Raw genomic sequence first — 19,157 nt, forward strand, 5'->3', positions numbered from 1 at the left:
CACAAGCCGCGACGTCATCTAAGGTCCTTCAGGCGCTGATTCTTAGGAAGGAAGGCTGCGGGTTAGAACCAGGGCGCGTCCGAGGGTGAGTATATACCTATTAGGAATATACTCACCCTCGGACGCGCCCTCGGACGCTTCCTTCCTAAGAATTAGCGCCTGAAGGACCTTAGATGACGTCGCGGCTTGTGATTGGTCGCGTGACGCCCATGTGACCGCTCACGCGACCAATCACAAGCCGCGACGTCATCGAAGGCCCTTCAGGCGCTCATTCTTAGGAAGGAAGGCTGCCAGTGAGAACCAGGGTGCGTCCGAGGGTGAGTATATCAATATTTTTTTTTTTTTATTCTTTATTTTACACTTAAATATGAATTCCGATACCGATTCCCGATATCTTAAACATATCGGAACTCGGTATCGGAATTCCGATTCCAGATCAGAAGATCGCCGACCTCATGGCCGACCCCACACAGGGGTCGGGTTTCATGAAACCCGACTTTGCCAAAAGTTGGTGACTTCTGAATCTGGCCGACCCGTTTCGCTCAACCCTAGTACTGATACATACACTGACAAGCACAAGGGTAACAAAGGTTTGGACTTTTGACTTTCAGGCTCCATATCTCACCATCCAATTCTACGTTGAATGTGAGACTACCACAATTTTATAGACATTCATCTTGGCTATCTCATACATAAATTTGGCTTGCAATTATTTTTATATGGTTAGTTATGCAGATTCTTGTCATGTCACTTCATTGTTACTGTTTTGCTTCTAAATATCTAAATTTTAATCTTTATTATTTTGATAGTATTTTATAAATCCGCCTTTTGCTTTCAAGACTGCCTGAATCCTTCTGGGCTGCTCTCGATCAGATTCTAGCATGTCTTGACCAAAATTTGATCCAAGGTCTCTTCTACATGTTCCCAACGTTGGTGCATACTGGTTGACTCACTTGGGTATGTACAGTTGTGCTCAGAAGTTTACATACCCCAAAATAATTTTTGCTTTCTTGGCCTATTTTGGACACTATGAATGATAACACCAAAACTTTTTCTCCACTCATGGTTAGTGGTTGGGTGAAGCCATTTATTGTCAAACTACTGTGTTTTCTCTGGGTGATTTGGAGCGATGATACAAAACTCCATAAACTAGGCTATGATAGATACAACTGGATGTGAAAGAAACAATTGAAAAAGGTGCACTGCTAACGGATTAAGAAATTGAAGGAAATGTCAGGTTCGGGGCAGAAAACCTGATGATATGGGGTTGTTTCGCAGCCAAAGGCATTGGATACTTGACCACAATTGATGGTGGTCTCAAAGCTGAGCTACATGTGAATATCCTACCAGATGAGTTAATTCGTACACTTGAGTACTGTGGATATGAAAAGGATGACATAGTGTTCCAACAGTACAACAACACGAGATTGAAGAAGAAATGGTTCAATGGCAATGAAGCAGAGGTGCTGGTATGGCCCCCAAAGTACCCAGACCTCAACCCTATCATACACTTATGGGTAGAATTAAAGAAAGAACTGTATTCAGTTGTGCTCAAAAGTTTACATACCCCGGCAGAATTTTTGCTTTTTTTAGCCTTTTTTTTCAGATAATATGAATGATAACACCAAAACTTTTTCTCCACTCATGGTTATTGGTTGGGTGAAGCCATTTATTGTCAAACTACTGTGTTTTCTCTTTTTAAATCATAATGACAACCCAAAACATCCAAATGACCCTGATCGAAAGTTTACATACCACATTTCTAAATACCGTGTATTGCCCCGTCTAACATCAATGACAGCTTGAAGTGTTTTGTGGCAGTTGTGGACGAGGTTCCTTATTTTCTCAGATGGTAAAGCTGCCCACTGTTCTTGGCAGAAAGCCTCCAGTTCCTGTAAATTCCTGGGCTTTCTAGAATGAACGGCGCACTTGAGATATCCCCAGAGTGGATCAATGATATTGATGTTAGGAGACTGAGATGGGGTATGTGAACTTTTGACCAGGGTCATTTGGATGTTTTGGGTTGTCATTATGATTTAAAAAGAGAAAACACAGTCGTTTGACAATAAATGGCTTCACCCAACCACTAACCATGAGTGGAGAAAACGTTTTGGTGTTATCATTCATATTCTCTGAAAAAAGACCAAGAAAGCAAAAACTATGCCGGGGTATGTAAACTTTTGAGCCCAACCGTAAGACTTTTCAGTACTGTAATTGCACAGCACCTGAGTTAAAGAGAGAAAGCAACTTATTGTGCTCCATGCTGTCAGGCTATACAGGCTTCAGATACTGGTAGATCAGAGGACAGGGGACAGGACGACTGCACCTTATCGTAGGGAGTATGGATGGGGTCATTTATTGTGAGATTTTGGCCAACAACCTCCTTTCCTCAGTAATAGCATTGAAGATATTTCGTGGCTGGATCTTCCACCATGACAATGACACGAAACACACGGTCTGGGAAACTAAGGAGTGGCTCCGTAAGAAGCATTTCAAGGTCTTGAAGTTGCCCAGCCAGTATCCAACCTTGAACCCAATAGGAAACCTTTGGAAGGAGCTGAAACTCAACGATGCCCAGTGACATTACCGAAACCTGAAACATCTAGAGAAGATAAGTATAGAGGAGGGGGCCAAAATCCCTGCTGAAGTGAGTTCGTACTTGGTCAAGAACCATAGGAAATGTCTGACTTCTGGAATTGCAAACAAAGGTTTCAGTACCAAATATTAAGTTCTGTTTTTTTACACAATGTGATCTTCTGGATTTTTTTTCATATTTTATATCTCACAATTGAAATGTACCTAGGATAAAAATTACAGATCTCTCCATTCTTTGTAGGTGGGAAAACTTGCAAAATTGGCAGCGTATCAAATACTTTCCCCACTGTACATGGCTCCATTAATTTTCCTCCTTTCATCAGTTCCTTTGAGATAAAAGATCAAGGAGGCTTTCTCAAACCATTTTTGCTAATATGACTAATGCAACAGTGGAAACTTTTTAATACAACTTATTGTAGTAGCCCGTAGTCCCCTCTTCCCTTCCTGCAGATTCTCCCTGTACTTGTTTAGAAACCTCCTCAATGTCATTCAACTGATTTTACTCTTGTCCTTTGGCTTTTTCAATTGACCTTTCTGCAATGTCTTCCTCCCTCACATTGTTGTACTAACTATTTCTAAAAATGTAACAAAAATCCAAGTTAGATAAAATACTACTAGCATAAAATAGTAAATGGAAGACAAACAGGCGAGAGGAAGGGGATGCAGCTGCATTACCTTGCTGAATGGTTTAAAAAAAACAACAAAACATTAACTGTAGAAGTTGTGAGAAATATCTGACTTCTCAAAGTGCAGATCACAGGTTAACCTCACACCAGGAAGAGCCCAATAGATAGTAAATATGGAGAAATGAAAAAATGTTCTTACAGAACTCTGGGTTTGTGGTCTCTTTAAGAAATAAGAGGACATTAATATTGGAAATGTCACATGCTTGTTGGAAGCCTTGATACAAATTTTGCATTGGTGTTTCGGGGCATAAAATTACTACTATGACTGCTTCTATATTTCAGACTCGGATCTTTTTGGCAAGTAAGACTGATTTTACCTAAACTAATATTTTATAACAAAATTAGCATATTCCTAGGGATATTTTCACCCAAACTATTTTAGAATTTTACCTATCAGCAACTATTTCTCTGTTTCAAAATAGATCAAAATAGATCAAAATAGATAAATCTCCGGGTCCGGATGGCATACACCCACGAGTACTAAGAGAACTAAGTAATGTAATAGATAAACCTTTATTTCTTATTTTTAGGGACTCTATAGCGACGGGGTCTGTTCCGCAGGACTGGCGCATAGCAAATGTGGTGCCAATATTCAAAAAGGGCTCTAAAAGTGAACCTGGAAATTATAGGCCAGTAAGTCTAACCTCTATTGTTGGTAAAATATTTGAAGGGTTTCTGAGGGATGTTATTCTGGATTATCTCAATGAGAATAACTGTTTAACTCCATATCAGCATGGGTTTATGAGAAATCGCTCCTGTCAAACCAATCTAATCAGTTTTTATGAAGAGGTAAGCTATAGGCTGGACCACGGTGAGTCATTGGACGTGGTATATCTCGATTTTTCCAAAGCGTTTGATACCGTGCCGCACAAGAGGTTGGTACACAAAATGAGAATGCTTGGTCTGGGGGAAAATGTGTGTAAATGGGTTAGTAACTGGCTTAGTGATAGAAAACAGAGGGTGGTTATAAATGGTATAGTCTCTAACTGGGTCGCTGTGACCAGTGGGGTACCGCAGGGGTCGGTATTGGGACCTGTTCTCTTCAACATATTCATTAATGATCTGGTAGAAGGTTTACACAGTAAAATATCGATATTTGCAGATGATACAAAACTATGTAAAGCAGTTAATACAAGAGAAGATAGTATTCTGCTACAGATGGATCTGGATAGGTTGGAAACTTGGGCTGAAAGGTGGTAGATGAGGTTTAACAATGATAAATGTAAGGTTATACACATGGGAAGAAGGAATCAATATCACCATTACACACTGAACGGGAAACCACTGGGTAAATCTGACAGTGAGAAGGACTTGGGGATCCTAGTTAATGATAAACTTACCTGGAGCAGCCAGTGCCAGGCAGCAGCTGCCAAGGCAAACAGGATCATGGGGTGCATTAAAAGAGGTCTGGATACACATGATGAGAGCATTATACTGCCTCTGTACAAATCCCTAGTTAGACCGCACATGGAGTACTGTGTCCAGTTTTGGGCACCGGTGCTCAGGAAGGATATAATGGAACTAGAGAGAGTACAAAGGAGGGCAACAAAATTATTAAAGGGGATGGGAGATCTACAATACCCAGATAGATTAGCGAAATTAGGATTATTTAGTCTAGAAAAAAGACGACTGAGGGGCGATCTAATAACCATGTATAAGTATATAAGGGGACAATACAAATATCTCGCTGAGGATCTGTTTATACCAAGGAAGGTGACGGGCACAAGGGGGCATTCTTTGCGTCTGGAGGAGAGAAGGTTTTTCCACCAACATAGAAGAGGATTCTTTACTGTTAGGGCAGTGAGAATCTGGAATTGCTTGCCTGAGGAGGTGGTGACGGCGAACTCAGTCGAGGGGTTCAAGAGAGGCCTGGATGTCTTCCTGGAGCAGAACAATATTGTATCATACAATTATTAGGTTCTGTAGAAGGACGTAGATCTGGGGATTAATTATGATGGACTATAGGCTGAACTGGATGGACAAATGTCTTTTTTCGGCCTTACTAACTATGTTACTATGTTACTATGTTTATTATTACAGTCTCTGCTGAGATCAGAACTTTTATAAAGCATTGATTGAGGCAGTCTCCTGGGACCATTTTTTTTCTTGACAGCTGCTGATCTTAGCTAGTGCATGCTGTGTCACCCTAATTATAATTAAAACTCATACTATAATTATAAATCTTATACTAGCGGAGCAGAGAATGGACTGACACAGGTTGTTGTTTGCTTTGAGTAATTTTTTAAATATGCCATGTATTTACAAAAAGCCACTTTGGCAATTCCATTTTATTTTATTGCTCCAATGCATCTAAAATATAAAATAATATATCAAGTAACTTTTCCAATAGTGTTGATTACGAATCTCTTACTGCTTTGTGTCTACAGCTCTGATAAAGATGTTTGTCTCCATGGTAACAGACTACAAACAGACTCTGAGAACAAGGATCCCAAATGCATAGTGTGAGATAACGGGTCCCGGCGAAAGTCCCGCCAGTAAACCCCGAACTCACTAAATCCGCTCAAAACATATCATAGTTCAAGGAGAAAAAACTGAGCATTGATGAACAATTTTAATAAGCTTTATTCCAAAACCAATAAAATAACATTAAGTTTCATACCAAATATCATAGGGTAATATGAACAAAGATGAATACTTGAAATATGCTGAAAAGTAGCCCCCATACCCCTACTCCCCCAAACCCATACCCACCCCCCCAAAAAAACCGAGGGACGAAAAAAGGTTGAAGCACCAAATCCTGGTAAAAATGTGCATATAGACACAAGCTTGTCTATCCTGAGAAAAACCTGGCCCCATAAACTACAACTACAGTGTGCCTCAACCTAAGAAGTAGGCGCCCATGCACATAACAGTGCCATCCAAGCTGCAGCTATACAAAAATAACAAAAGTCATAGTGACCAGCATGGGAACACAGGCTTACCTAATAACAGGGCAGGGTGGAGAGACAGTCAGGAGGTGGTCCCCGACGCGCGTTTCGCGGCCACAAACCGCCGCTTCCTCAAGTGGATAACTATAATGTGCCCAAAAGGACCCTGAAATAGCCCCTGACCCCGGTCACATGGCACCCGGCGGCCAATAGCAGTGGCACGGTCGGCGCATGCGCACTGCGTCCGGCAGGTCCTGGCAGTGCAATCCAGCGTCAAGGCAAGTGCGCACGTACAGGAAAAACCTGCAGAGTGCGGACGAGCCCTAGAGACGCTAGTGCACGCCAGGACAAGACGGGACAGAGCGTGATACGCATTGCCACCAATGTACAGTTAGGGCCAGAAATATTTGGACAGTGACACAATTTTCGCGAGTTGGGCTCTGCATACCACCACATTGGATTTGAAATGAAACCTCTACAACAGAATTCAAGTGCAGATTGTAACGTTTAATTTGAAGGGTTGAACAAAAATATCTGATAGAAAATGTAGGAATTGTACACATTTCTTTACAAACACTCCACATTTTAGGAGGTCAAAAGTAATTGGACAAATAAACATAACCCAAACAAAATATTTTTATTTTCAATATTTTGTTGCAAATCCTTTGGAGGCAATCACTGCCTTAAGTCTGGAACCGATGGACATCACCAAACGCTGGGTTTCCTCCTTCTTAATGCTTTGCCAGGCCTTTACAGCCGCAGCCTTCAGGTCTTGCTTGTTTGTGGGTCTTTCCGTCTTAAGTCTGGATTTGAGCAAGTGAAATGCATGCTCAATTGGGTTTAGATCTGGAGATTGACTTGGCCTTTGCAGAATGTTCCACTTTTTGGCACTCATGAACTCCTGGGTAGCTTTGGCTGTATGCTAGGGATCATTGTCCATCTGTACTATGAAGCGCCGTCCAATCAACTTTGCAGCATTTGGCTGAATCTGGGCTGAAAGTATATCCCAGTAAACTTCAGAATTCATCCGGCTACTCTTGTCTGCTCTTATGTCATCAATAAACACAAGTGACCCAGTGCCATTGAAAGCCATGCATGCCTATGCCATCACGTTGCCTCCACCATGTTTTACAGAGGATGTGGTGTGCCTTGGATCATGTGCCGTTCCCTTTCTTCTCCAAACTTTTTTCTTCCCATCATTCTGGTACAGGTTGATCTTTGTCTCATCTGTCCATAGAATGCTTTTCCAGAACTGAGCTGGCTTCTTGAGGTGTTTTTCTGCAAATTTAACTCTGGCCTGTCTATTTTTGGTATTGATGAATGGTTTGCATCTAGATGTGAACCCTTTGTATTTACTGTCATGGAGTCTTCTCTTTACTGTTGACTTAGAGACAGATACACCTACTTCACTGAGAGTGTTCTGGACTTCAGTTGATGTTGTGAACGGGTTCTTCTTCACCAAATTAAGTATGCGGCGATCATCCACCACTGTTGTCATCCGTGGACGCCCAGGCCTTTTTGAGTTCCCAAGCTCACCAGTCAATTCCTTTTTTCTCAGAATGTACCCAACTGTTGATTTTGCTACTCCAAGCATGTCTGCTATCTCTCTGATGGATTTTTTCTTTTTTTTCAGCCTCAGGATGTTCTGCTTCACCTCAATTGAGAGTTCCTTTGACCGCATGTTGTTTGCTCACAGCAACAGCTTCCAAATGCAAAACCACACACCTGGAATCCACCCCTGACCTTTTAACTACTTCATTGATTACAGGTTAACGAGGGAGACGCCTTCAGAGTTAATTGCAGCCCTTAGAGTCCATTGTCCAATTACTTTTGGTCCCTTGAAAAAGAGGATGCTATGCATTACAGAGCTATGATTCCTAAACCCTTTCTCCGATTTGGATGTGGAAACTATCATATTGCAGCTGGGAGTGTGCACTTTCAGCCCATATTATATATATAATTGTATTTCTGAACATGTTTTTGTAAACAGCTAAAATAACAAAACTTGTGTCACTGTCCAAATATTTCTGGCCCTAACTGTATAAGGAAATAATGGTTAGAGGTGTGTTATGACCTGGTGGTCAGGACAATAATGGATCTGGTGGTTAAGAGCACACGGAATGACCTGATAGTAACTGATAATAAAGGACGAGCTCTGGGACGTGGGAACTCTGCTGACCGCAATCCCTAATCCTATCAAACACACTAGAAATAGCCGTGGATTGCGCCTAACGCTCCCTATGCAACTCGGCACAGCCTAAGGAACTAGCTAGCCCTAAAGATAGAAAAATAAAGCCTACCTTGCCTCAGAGAAATTCCCAGACCTGGGACCCGTCGAAGCACATTCAGTGCGAAACGGCCGTCGTCCACCCTCCATCACCGCACCCTCCTGTAAAACCTGCTGCCTAGTTGGATGTATATACTTCCATAACGTAATGCTTCAATAAAGAACACGTTCACACAGCAACAACGGGGTGAGTGCCGCAGACTTTTTTGTTCTTGGATATTTACTGAGCTATATGCTTTTCTGCTAGAGCACCTGATACCCATAAGCTGTATGGGACGATTTGTTCAGTGAGTTCTATTTAAGTCCTGAGGAGTACACACCTATAAAACTCTAGTGCCGTCCATTTCTTGCTTTCTTTATACTTGTAATCACTATAATGATAGTGGATGGGATCTTTGTGTCACAATTGGTGGTAGAAATTGACGGGGCCACAGGATAACATGACAAAGAACACCCTTAGGCACAACATCACTTTGGTTCACTATTGATATAGATATAAAAAATAAAAGTTAAAATCACATAGACAGAAACCAAGAGACATTTAAAGTGACATAAAAACAACCACCCGACTGCAATCGGGTACGGATGCCCCAGTGAGGAGAGATATTAATACTATATTTACATATAAATTCAGGACTGCACAGGAGGTAAGCAATATAGTGAACACGCCATGAGCAATGTGGAGCAATACCTACAAATAGGAGGCAAAACTCAGTGCCTCATTTAGGCCCTTTGGTGCCATAGTGCCAAGTTGCACTATCCATTTTGTTTCTTTTTGCGCCAGCAACTTTTTATTGTCCCCACCCCGAACACCCAGATGTAAGACGTCAATACCTCTCACACACACAAATGTGATGCAACCTGAAATGGTGTGGGATTGATTTAAGTTCAAAAACATCAGGCACCGTCCTGGCCGCACCAATGTCCCGCACATGCTCACGGACCCTGACTCTCAATTCCCGAGTAGTTAAACCCACGTAAACCATTGGGCAGGGACATGTGGCATAGTAAATCACGTTAGTTGTACCACAAGAAATTCGTTCTCTGATGTCATATTTTCTAGTCCCATCCGTAGATGTAAAACTAGAGCATCGCAGGACATTGGTGCAGACAAGACAGTGCTCGCATGGGAAGCAGCCCATATTGGGACCCCTCGTACCAAATGGGTTGTTCGGGGTAGGGACATAGTGGCTACGCACCAATAAATCATTTAGATTTTTACACCTCCTCGACGTCATCTGTGGATTAGGGCCAAGGAAGGCCGCCAGAGAGGGTTCAGTCCCTAAAACGGACCAATGTTTGGCAAGGATGGAGCACATATTGCCCCACTCATGATTGTAGGTTGAAATAAAGCGAATGGGACCAGCCCCATCCCTGTTGGTCCGCTTACTGAGCGAGTGTAATAGAGTCTCATGCGGCGTTCTTCTGGCGTGATCATAGCCGTATTTGATGGATCTCCGGCTATAGCCCCGGGCCAGGAAGTGACCTTTCAGATCAGAGGCTTGTGCCTCGAATCTGGACTCAGAAGAGCAGATACGCCGCATCCTGAGGAACTGTCCAACTGGGACGGCCCTCACCGTGGACGGGTCATGTGCCGATGAGGCATGTAAAAGTGAGTTAACAGAAGTCGATTTTCTGAAGACATCCGCCTGGATACGCCGAGAAGGATCGACCTCCAGGCGGATGTCCAGAAAATCGACCACAGCATCGCTATACGTATATGTCAATCTTATGTTGAACTTATTGTTGTTCAGAGTACCCATAAAGTCCTCGAGCTGCCGGACGGTCCTGTCCCACAAAAAGAAAATATCATCAATGAAGCGATACCAGCCCAGCACATGGGAGGTGGCCCGCGGGCCCTCGTCGCCAAAAAGGAATCTCTCCCAGTGACCCAGGAAGAGATTAGCGTACGAGGGCGCACAGGCCGCACCCATGGCCGTGCCACGCTTCTGTAAATAAAAAACGTCTTTAAAGACAAAAAAATTGTGGGTAAGGACATAGTCCAGCAGCTCGAGGACTAGTCCACGTAGTGGGCCGTCCAGGTCGGAGGTCCCCAGGAAGAAGCGAGCCGCCTCTAAGCCACAAGAGTGTTCTATGCAGGTGTACAAACCCTCCACGTCAGCAGTGACGAGGAGGGTTGTATCGTCCACAAAGATGTCATCAACCCGTGCCAGGACATCAGTTGTGTCACGAACGTATGAAGGTAATGTTTGGACCAGGGGTTTTAGGTAGAAGTCTATAAATCGACACACATGGTTGCATAAACCCCCAATACCGGACACAATGGGACGTCCCGGGGGGTTGAGGGCATCCTTGTGGACTTTTGGTAATAAATAAAACGTTGGGATCCTAGGGGACCTGACCATCAAGCCATCAAAAACATTTTTGGGGATGATGCCTCCCTCCCGGGCACCAGCAAGAATCCTCTCCAGCTCCCGTAGGTACGTGCCCATCAGATTGAAGGACAACTTGAGGTAGGTACTGGAGTCCCGAAGCTGGCGAAATGCCTCCCACTCGTACTTCTCGCTTGGCCAGACCACAATGTTCCCCCCCTTGTCTGCAGGTTTAAATACAACATCCCGCATTGATTGTAATTGCGAGATTGCCTGCCGTTGTTTAGCGGTTAAATTGTCAAAAGTCCGTCTGGTCGATAGTTTTTTAAAATCATCACTTACCAATTTGGAAAATATTTCAACTGCCGGACTAAGGGACAAGGGGGGGAACCTGGTGGATCTGGGCAAGACGGAGGAAGGGAACCTACCTGCACTCGGGGACTCCTGTTCCTCAAGTAAATCCTCCAGATCACGAAGTGCCTGTGCCTCAATCTCACTCAAGGATTGCGGTGTAGAATTTTTGCCATGTAATTTTTTTAGGATTAGCTTGCAGGAGAACAGGTGGAGGTCCTTGAGGGCTGTAAAATAATCAAATGAATTCGTTGGGGAGAAGGTAAGGCCCCTACTCAGGACATCCAACTGAGACTCAGTAAGAACATATGATGACAAATTTAGTACCTGAAGTCCTCCCTGGCGGCCACCTCGAGCCATAGTTCCCCCGGCTCCCTTGCTCCTGGCGTGTTGTCTAGTGGTCATCCCTTTGTTATTGGACTCAGACGTGGAAGCCTGTTCAGAATGAGACATATTGGGCCTCATATCTTCGTCATAGTTGGATCTGCCCGAAAGTACTGAGGTAGATCTCGATCGGGAATTAGAGGTATTCCTAGATCTTGGACGTGATCGGCCCCATGGCTTTTGCTATCTATAGACCCTGGATTGTTGTTTATCCTTGATATCGCGATTGTTTATCCACGGTGAGGGCCGTCCCAGTCGGACAGTTCCTCAGGATGCGGCGTATCTGCTCTTCTGAGTCCAGATTCGAGGCACAAGCCTCTGATCTGAAAGGTCGCTTCCTGGCCCGGGGCTATAGCCGGAGATCCATCAAATACGGCTATGATCGCGCCAGAAGAACGCCGCGTGAGACTCTATTGCACTCACTCAGTAAGCGGACCAACAGGGATGGGGCTGGTCCCATTCGCTTTATTTCAACCTACAATCACGAGTGGGGCAATATGCGCTCCATCCTTTCCAAACATTGGTCCGTTTTAGGGACTGAACCCTCTCTGGCGGCCTTCCTTGGCCCTAACCCACAGATGACGTCGAGGAGGTGTAAAAATCTAAATGATTTATTGGTGCGTAGCCACTTTGTCCCTACCCCGAACAACCCATTTGGTACCAGGGGTCCCAATATGGGCTGCTTCCCATGCGGGCACTGTCTTGCCTGCACCAATGTCCTGCGATGCTCTAGTTTTACATCTACGGATGGGACCAGAAAATATGACATCAGAGAAAAAATTTCTTGTGGTACAACTAACGTGATTTACTATGCCACATGTCAGCAGTTATGGGCGCTATATTATGCGTCCAGCACCTTTCATGTTTTATCTAAAGCATTCTATAATGCTGCCCTTAGCAACACGGCACAACACAAAGGGTATCAATAAATAAACCGCCAGTCACATCAGAAGGGACTTGCAGGTCAGTGTCCAGCCACTGCAATGTTTAGCCAACGACGCAGCCCTCCTGCTTGCTTCAACGCACTAATCCGGCCTGTTGAGGGCAGAAGTAAGTCCTGCAGTGAGCAAAGGCAAGGAAAGGAGAGAGGCCCAGCGCATGCACATCTGCGCACTTTGCTCTATCCTCATCAGGACCAGAAAGTACGTCTGCGCAGAAGAGAAGTATCGCAAGAAGGGAGGCGCACGACCTGGACACAGCAAGATGGGATAACATTACACGATAGCACCCACACATGGGTATGATGTATCTCCACTGACCCAGGGCCCTAATTATAGAATGCTGTAGATAAGGTGTAAAATACAGTGTGCACATCTGCTAGCATGCAAAAATGGTTCCAGTTTCCTGGTGTGTTATAAACATGATATTTCCGGTACCGTATCACACAGTACTAGAGATATTCATGTCCATTGTGTGTGTGTGGCCCATGTTCTGAATCCTTCCCACACGGATGGCTAGCAGGGATAAAAGTAATACAGTAACCGCAGTTAGCGGCGACAGGTGATGAAGAAAAATCCCATTCTTCCCTGATGGCGCTGAAATCATGCAGAGCAAGGAAGAATGATGACAGCTTCTTCATCACCTGCCGCCAGATAACAGCGCTTCCTGTAGCACTTCACCTGTGCGATGCGTGTCACACAGAGGACATCAATGTGTGTGCTCCGTGTGCACGTGTGCGAGACACTTTGTTAAACATGCAAATGGAAAAAAAGGGCATGTCAGCATGTTTTGCCCGCAGTCATACGACAGACGAAAATGCACTGACGTGTGCATAGATGACTGTGTCTAAGTTTGTCAGTGTCTCCGGGACATGTGAAAACTTTCATCACACATACCGGACACACTGACATGTGAAAGAGCCCTAATGACAATCAACCCAAAAATTATTTACTTACCGCAAGGTGATGAGCAGCCTTTCCTCAGCAGAGATGGCCTTCCTCATAAAAGTGTCTTGCAGTGTGAGATGGGGGGAAACTATTGCCAGAAGTCGGTCGAACGCCTGGATTGGCAGACGGCAAAATGAAACAAACTTTTCCGGGTATCTGAAAATGCAAAAAGAAAAAAAATGGTTACGTAACATATCATAACATTTGTGGAAAAACATTACTTTGTCTTTTCATGTATTTCTACTTACTTCCGCAAATCATTGTAAAGCACATAAAAGTGGCCCTTTTGTGCACGTTCTGCGACAAGCGGGTGCACCCACAGTCTTTTCCGTGACCGTCTTCTCTCCTGCTGCTGCTGCCTCTAAAATAAAAAAAAATACATATTTTTTACAACACAACACTGTGAAAAATAAGAAAAATAAATAAAAAAAGATGTCGGTAAAGCTCTGTAGAATATGTTTAGCGGTAAAAAAAAACCCTAAAAAATGCACTTCAGCTTACCTGCTGTCTATGATTATTCAAGATTTGCAGCAGCAACCCCAGCATAAGTATCAGGTACGGCCTGCGGACCTGTATCTGCGGCATGTTTTGGTTACTTCCACTCATGTTTGCACAAAATGGAGGATGAAAGAAGAAGGGGTTGGACAAGGAAATTACATCATTTTTTTTTTTTTTGTTACTGAAGTTTGTCAAGTTTCCAAAGCTTTATTTATGTCAAAAACGCTGACAATCTGCATAGAAAACCGCACTGAGAACCGCACCAAAAACGCACCAAAAACGCACCTGCGTTTTCTGCCAAGAGCTGCGGATTTAGTGCAGAAAAAAACGCAGGAAAATCTGCAATGTGTGCACATAGCCTAAAACTCCAATAAATCACCTTTTGGTGCCTTCGATGAACACTAAATCCAAACTCTTATCTCCATTTCTGATACCCTTTATTTAATTAATACCATATCTAAGTGGGATATACAACAACATTCCATGCCAAGAATTCAACCAATTATGTGGTTTATTATTAGTTATAGATTTGTAATGAGGTTCTAGAAAACTGGTCTAATTACCATAAGGTTATTTTGAGATTCCAAACAAAAGAACCAAAAAGATGCACCAAGAGGATAAAACATTTCAGATTATCACAAAAAAAAAAACACTACAAAATCTACCGATATCTTATATTCTGTTTTGTTCATTATTGATAATCAATACATTTACCGTATATACTCGAGTATAAGCCGAGATTTTCAGCCCAAAATTTTGGGCTGAAAGTGCCCCTCTCGGCTTATACTCGAGTCAAGGTGGGTGGCAGGGTCGGCGGGTGAGGGGGAGAGGGCGCTGAGGCATACTTACCTAGTCCCAGCGATCCTCGCGCTGTCCCTGCCGTCCCACGGTCTTCTGTGCTGCAGCTTCTTCCCCTCTTCAGCGGTCACGTGGGACCGCTCATTACAGAAATGAATAAGCGGCTCCACCTCCCATAGGGGCGGAGCCGCCTATTCATTCCTCTAATCAGCGGTGCCGGTGACCGCTGATAGAGAAAGAAGCTGCGGCACCGAAGACCAGGCAGAGGGACAGCGCGAGGATCGCCAGGACTAGGTAAGTATAGCATATTCACCTGTCCTCGTTCCAGCCGCCGAGCGTCGCTCCATCTTCCCGGCGCCTCCATCTTCCCGGCGTCTGCGCTCTGACTGATCAGGCAGAGGGCGCGATGACGCATATAGTGTGCGCGGCGCCCTCTGCCTGATCAGTCAGAGCAGAGACGCCGGGAAGATGGAGGCGCCGGAACGAGACGCTGGGAGCTGCAATCAAGGGAGGTGAGTATGTGTTTTTTTTTTTTTTATTGCAGCAGCAGCAGCGGCGGCGGCGGCGGAGATTTATGTGGAGCATCTATGGGGCACAGTGAATGGTGCAGAGCACCGTATATGGCACAGCTATGGGGCACAGTGAACGGTGCGGAGCACCGTATATGGCACATCTATGGGGCACAGTGAACGGTGCAGAGCACCGTATATGGCACATCTATGGGGCACAGTGAACGGTGCAGAGCACCGTATATGGCACATCTATGGGGCACAGTGAACGGTGCAGAGCACCGTATATGGCACATCTATGGGGCACAGTGAACGGTGCAGGGCACCGTATATGGCACATCTATGGGGCACAGTGAACGGTGCAGGGCACCGTATATGGCACATCTATGGGGCACAGTGAACGGTGCAGAGCACCGTATATGGCACATCTATGGGGCACAATGAACGGTGCAGGGCACCGTATATGGCACATCTATGGGGCACAGTGAATGGTGCAGAGCACCGTATATGGCACAGCTATGGGGCACAGTGAACGGTGCGGAGCACCGTATATGGCACATCTATGGGGCACAGTGAACGGTGCAGAGCACCGTATATGGCACATCTATGGGGCACAGTGAACGGTGCAGAGCACCGTATATGGCACATCTATGGGGCACAGTGAACGGTGCAGAGCACCGTATATGGCACATCTATGGGGCACAGTGAACGGTGCAGGGCACCGTATATGGCACATCTATGGGGCACAGTGAACGGTGCAGGGCACCGTATATGGCACATCTATGGGGCACAGTGAACGGTGCAGAGCACCGTATATGGCACATCTATGGGGCACAATGAACGGTGCAGGGCACCGTATATGGCACATCTATGGGGCACAGTGAACGGTGCAGAGCACCGTATATGGCACATCTATGGGGCACAGTGAACGGTGCAGAGCACCGTATATGGCACATCTATGGGGCACAGTGAACGGTGCAGGGCACCGTATATGGCACATCTATGGGGCACAGTGAACGGAGCAGAGCACCGTATATGGCACATCTATGGGGCACAATGAACGGTGCAGAGCACCGTATATGGCACATCTATGGGGCACAGTGAACGGTGCAGAGCACCGTATATGGCACATCTATGGGGCACAGTGAACGGTGCAGAGCACCGTATATGGCACATCTATGGGGCACAGTGAACGGTGCAGAGCACCGTATATGGCACATCTATGGGGCACAGTGAACGGAGCAGAGCACCGTATTTGGCACATCTATGGGGCACAATGAACGGTGCAGAGCACCGTATATGGCACAGCTATGGGGCACAGTGAACGGTGCGGAGCACCGTATATGGCACATCTATGGGAGACATGAACGCTGCAGAGCACCGTATATGGCACAGCTATGGGGCACAGTGAACGGTGCAGAGCACCGTATATGGCACATCTATGGGAGACATGAACGCTGCAGAGCACCGTATATGGCACAGCTATGGGGAAATATGAACGGTGCAGAGCACTGTATGGCACAGCTATGGGGAAATAATGATCTATTTTTATTTTTGAAATTCACCGGTAAATGCTGCATTTCCACCCTAGGCTTATACTCGAGTCAATAAGTTTTCCCAGTTTTTTGTGGCAAAATTAGGGGGGTCGGCTTATACTCGGGTCGGCTTATACTCGAGTATATACGGTAATCAGAAAATGACAATAAGTCAACTGAAGACCAAAACTCCTTAAAGTTGATTTTATGGCCTTATTTTATACATCGAAACTGCTGTACTGTAGACTATCTTTATTGACATCTCGAATGGACTGTCTAATGTATGTAGTTTGAAGGTGAAGAACATCTGTGAGATGAGAGGAACATGTGTTGGAGGCTTTATTCTTTACTGACTACACTTAGGATCTTAACTATGATGGCATTTATGAAAATATCTGAAATATGGGTCAGTACAAAAGGCGCAAGATTTTAAAGGGTCTTAAAGAACGAACAATTCATTAAAAACTGACATCTTTGCTAGAAAAATATAAATGTCAGCTATTCAACTTGCAAGTGAAATGGCTTTAATCTCAGTGATCCTACTGAAAGATTTTTAGTTAGGGTACATACACAAGGGATAAAGGGATAACTTCATAGCCAAGTAACTTTTAGGTATGTATTTAGAATTTGGGAACGAGCTGTAGAACAGTAAAACTCAGGGAGATCATAAAAATTCCACGTGGTTGGCCTTTATTGGATTTAAACCCTGGTCCTGAGTCATTTAGGCAACAGTGTTAATCAAGGACTAACCGTGCTGCAAAAACCTTACATTTCGTGCTGAACAGATGTAACTGTCGTTGTAAGGCCAACTTTACATCTCGGTTCTTCAGGCTGTAAATTAATGGGTTTAACATTGGGACTGCCACCATGTTGAAGAGAGAAAGAAGTTGGACTGATCAAAGTAATGTAGAGAAGAATGACGACAGTGAGGTGTGAAGAACAAGTGTAGAAGGCTTTACACCTTCCACTATTGGTGCGAATCTTCAATATCAAGTTGATAATAAATATGCACGATATAATGTTCAGAAAGAGGGGAAGAATGGTCAAGATGAAAACTCCTTCAATTATTGTAAACAGTTCAAAGGAAGTGTTCACCTTGCATGCAAGTTTCTTGAGGGGCACAAGATCACAAAAGAAGTGATTGACCACATTAGATTTATAGCAAGAAAAACTTCTCACTAGGATAACATAAGGAGTGATTTCTACAAAGCTCACCACCCAACATGCAACTGCCAACCAACAGCAAAGTCTCCAGTTCATGATCACAGAATATCTTAAGGGGTTGCAGATGGCCACATATCGATCATAACTCATGGCTGTTAGTATCAGAAGTTCATTACTAATTAGCCATTCCAGAAAATAAACTTGTGATATACAGTCCGCGTATGAAATGACTCTGTCCCCAGTGATAAAAAATTATAAGTCCCTTGTGGAGAGCTGCAGTTGTAGAAGACATGTCCACTATGGACAGATTTCCCAAAAAGAAGTACATGGGTGTGTGAAGTACATGATCTAGACAGACCACCATTAAAATAGTCATGTTACCACCAAGTGTAAATAGATATATCAAAAGAACAAGAAGAAATATTGGAAGCTCCAACTCTGGGACTTCAGATATCCCTTTAATAATGAAATATGTCACCATGGTCCAATTTCCTTGCTCCATACTCTATGGCTTGTTTGTTTATTGAAACCCCTGTTTCAGAAGTAAAGCAAGCATTAATATATACAGAATATTAGATATTACACTGCCATTAAATATATTTTCCAGGACCATTAAACTGACCTATCAACATGAAAGGCCATCAATATAGATTGGTGAGTATCTATCTCACCGCAAATCCTCATAGTTCGAGGCATAGCTCAAAACTATTGTTAGAACCTGCAACGGATATTACATCTTTCTGCATCTTTATCTCATTCAAATGAATAGGGAATGCCATAGCGACCTTCATTCGGACGATTGTTGGGATTGCCAAGAGTGTAAGGATAGACCACCATTTTAGTTGTGTTGGACCCTTCCAAATACTTCTCCAAGAGACCATATCCTTGAGGATACCACTCATTTATCTAGACCAATTTGTGATTGATTTTGGGTTTTACAATAGTGTATGCATATATGCTGGAAATTTTTCTTGAGGTGGCATCATCTCCGGAACACAGCTTTTCAATGTGATTTTGAGTTCTCATCATAAATAGGTTTCACAGTATTTATTTTTACACATGTCGTTTGCCAATAATGGTCTGTGGAACTGTTTGGGACACAAAACCGCACATACATAGAGCAATATTCCCTAGTAGGGTAGGGAAAGTTGGTAGTATGTGCTCACCTAGTGGTGTTATGTGAATGCACACGTGTAGACATGTGTAACTGTTGCTCAGCCCCATGGCTGAATAAAAAAATCTT

The 19,157-nt window shown here is 44.1% G+C and overlaps 1 pseudogene; it reads right to left on the reverse strand.

The window, feature by feature from the left end:
• Positions 1 to 17,484: 17,484 nt before the first annotated feature.
• LOC138666212 (olfactory receptor 8G50-like) lies at positions 17,485 to 18,416 on the reverse strand (annotated as a pseudogene).
• Between the last annotated feature and the right edge of the window lie 741 nt (positions 18,417 to 19,157).

The sequence above is a fragment of the Ranitomeya imitator genome, chromosome 2, assembly GCF_032444005.1.
Source record: "Ranitomeya imitator isolate aRanImi1 chromosome 2, aRanImi1.pri, whole genome shotgun sequence".
NCBI classification, from domain to species: Eukaryota; Metazoa; Chordata; class Amphibia; order Anura; family Dendrobatidae; genus Ranitomeya; species Ranitomeya imitator.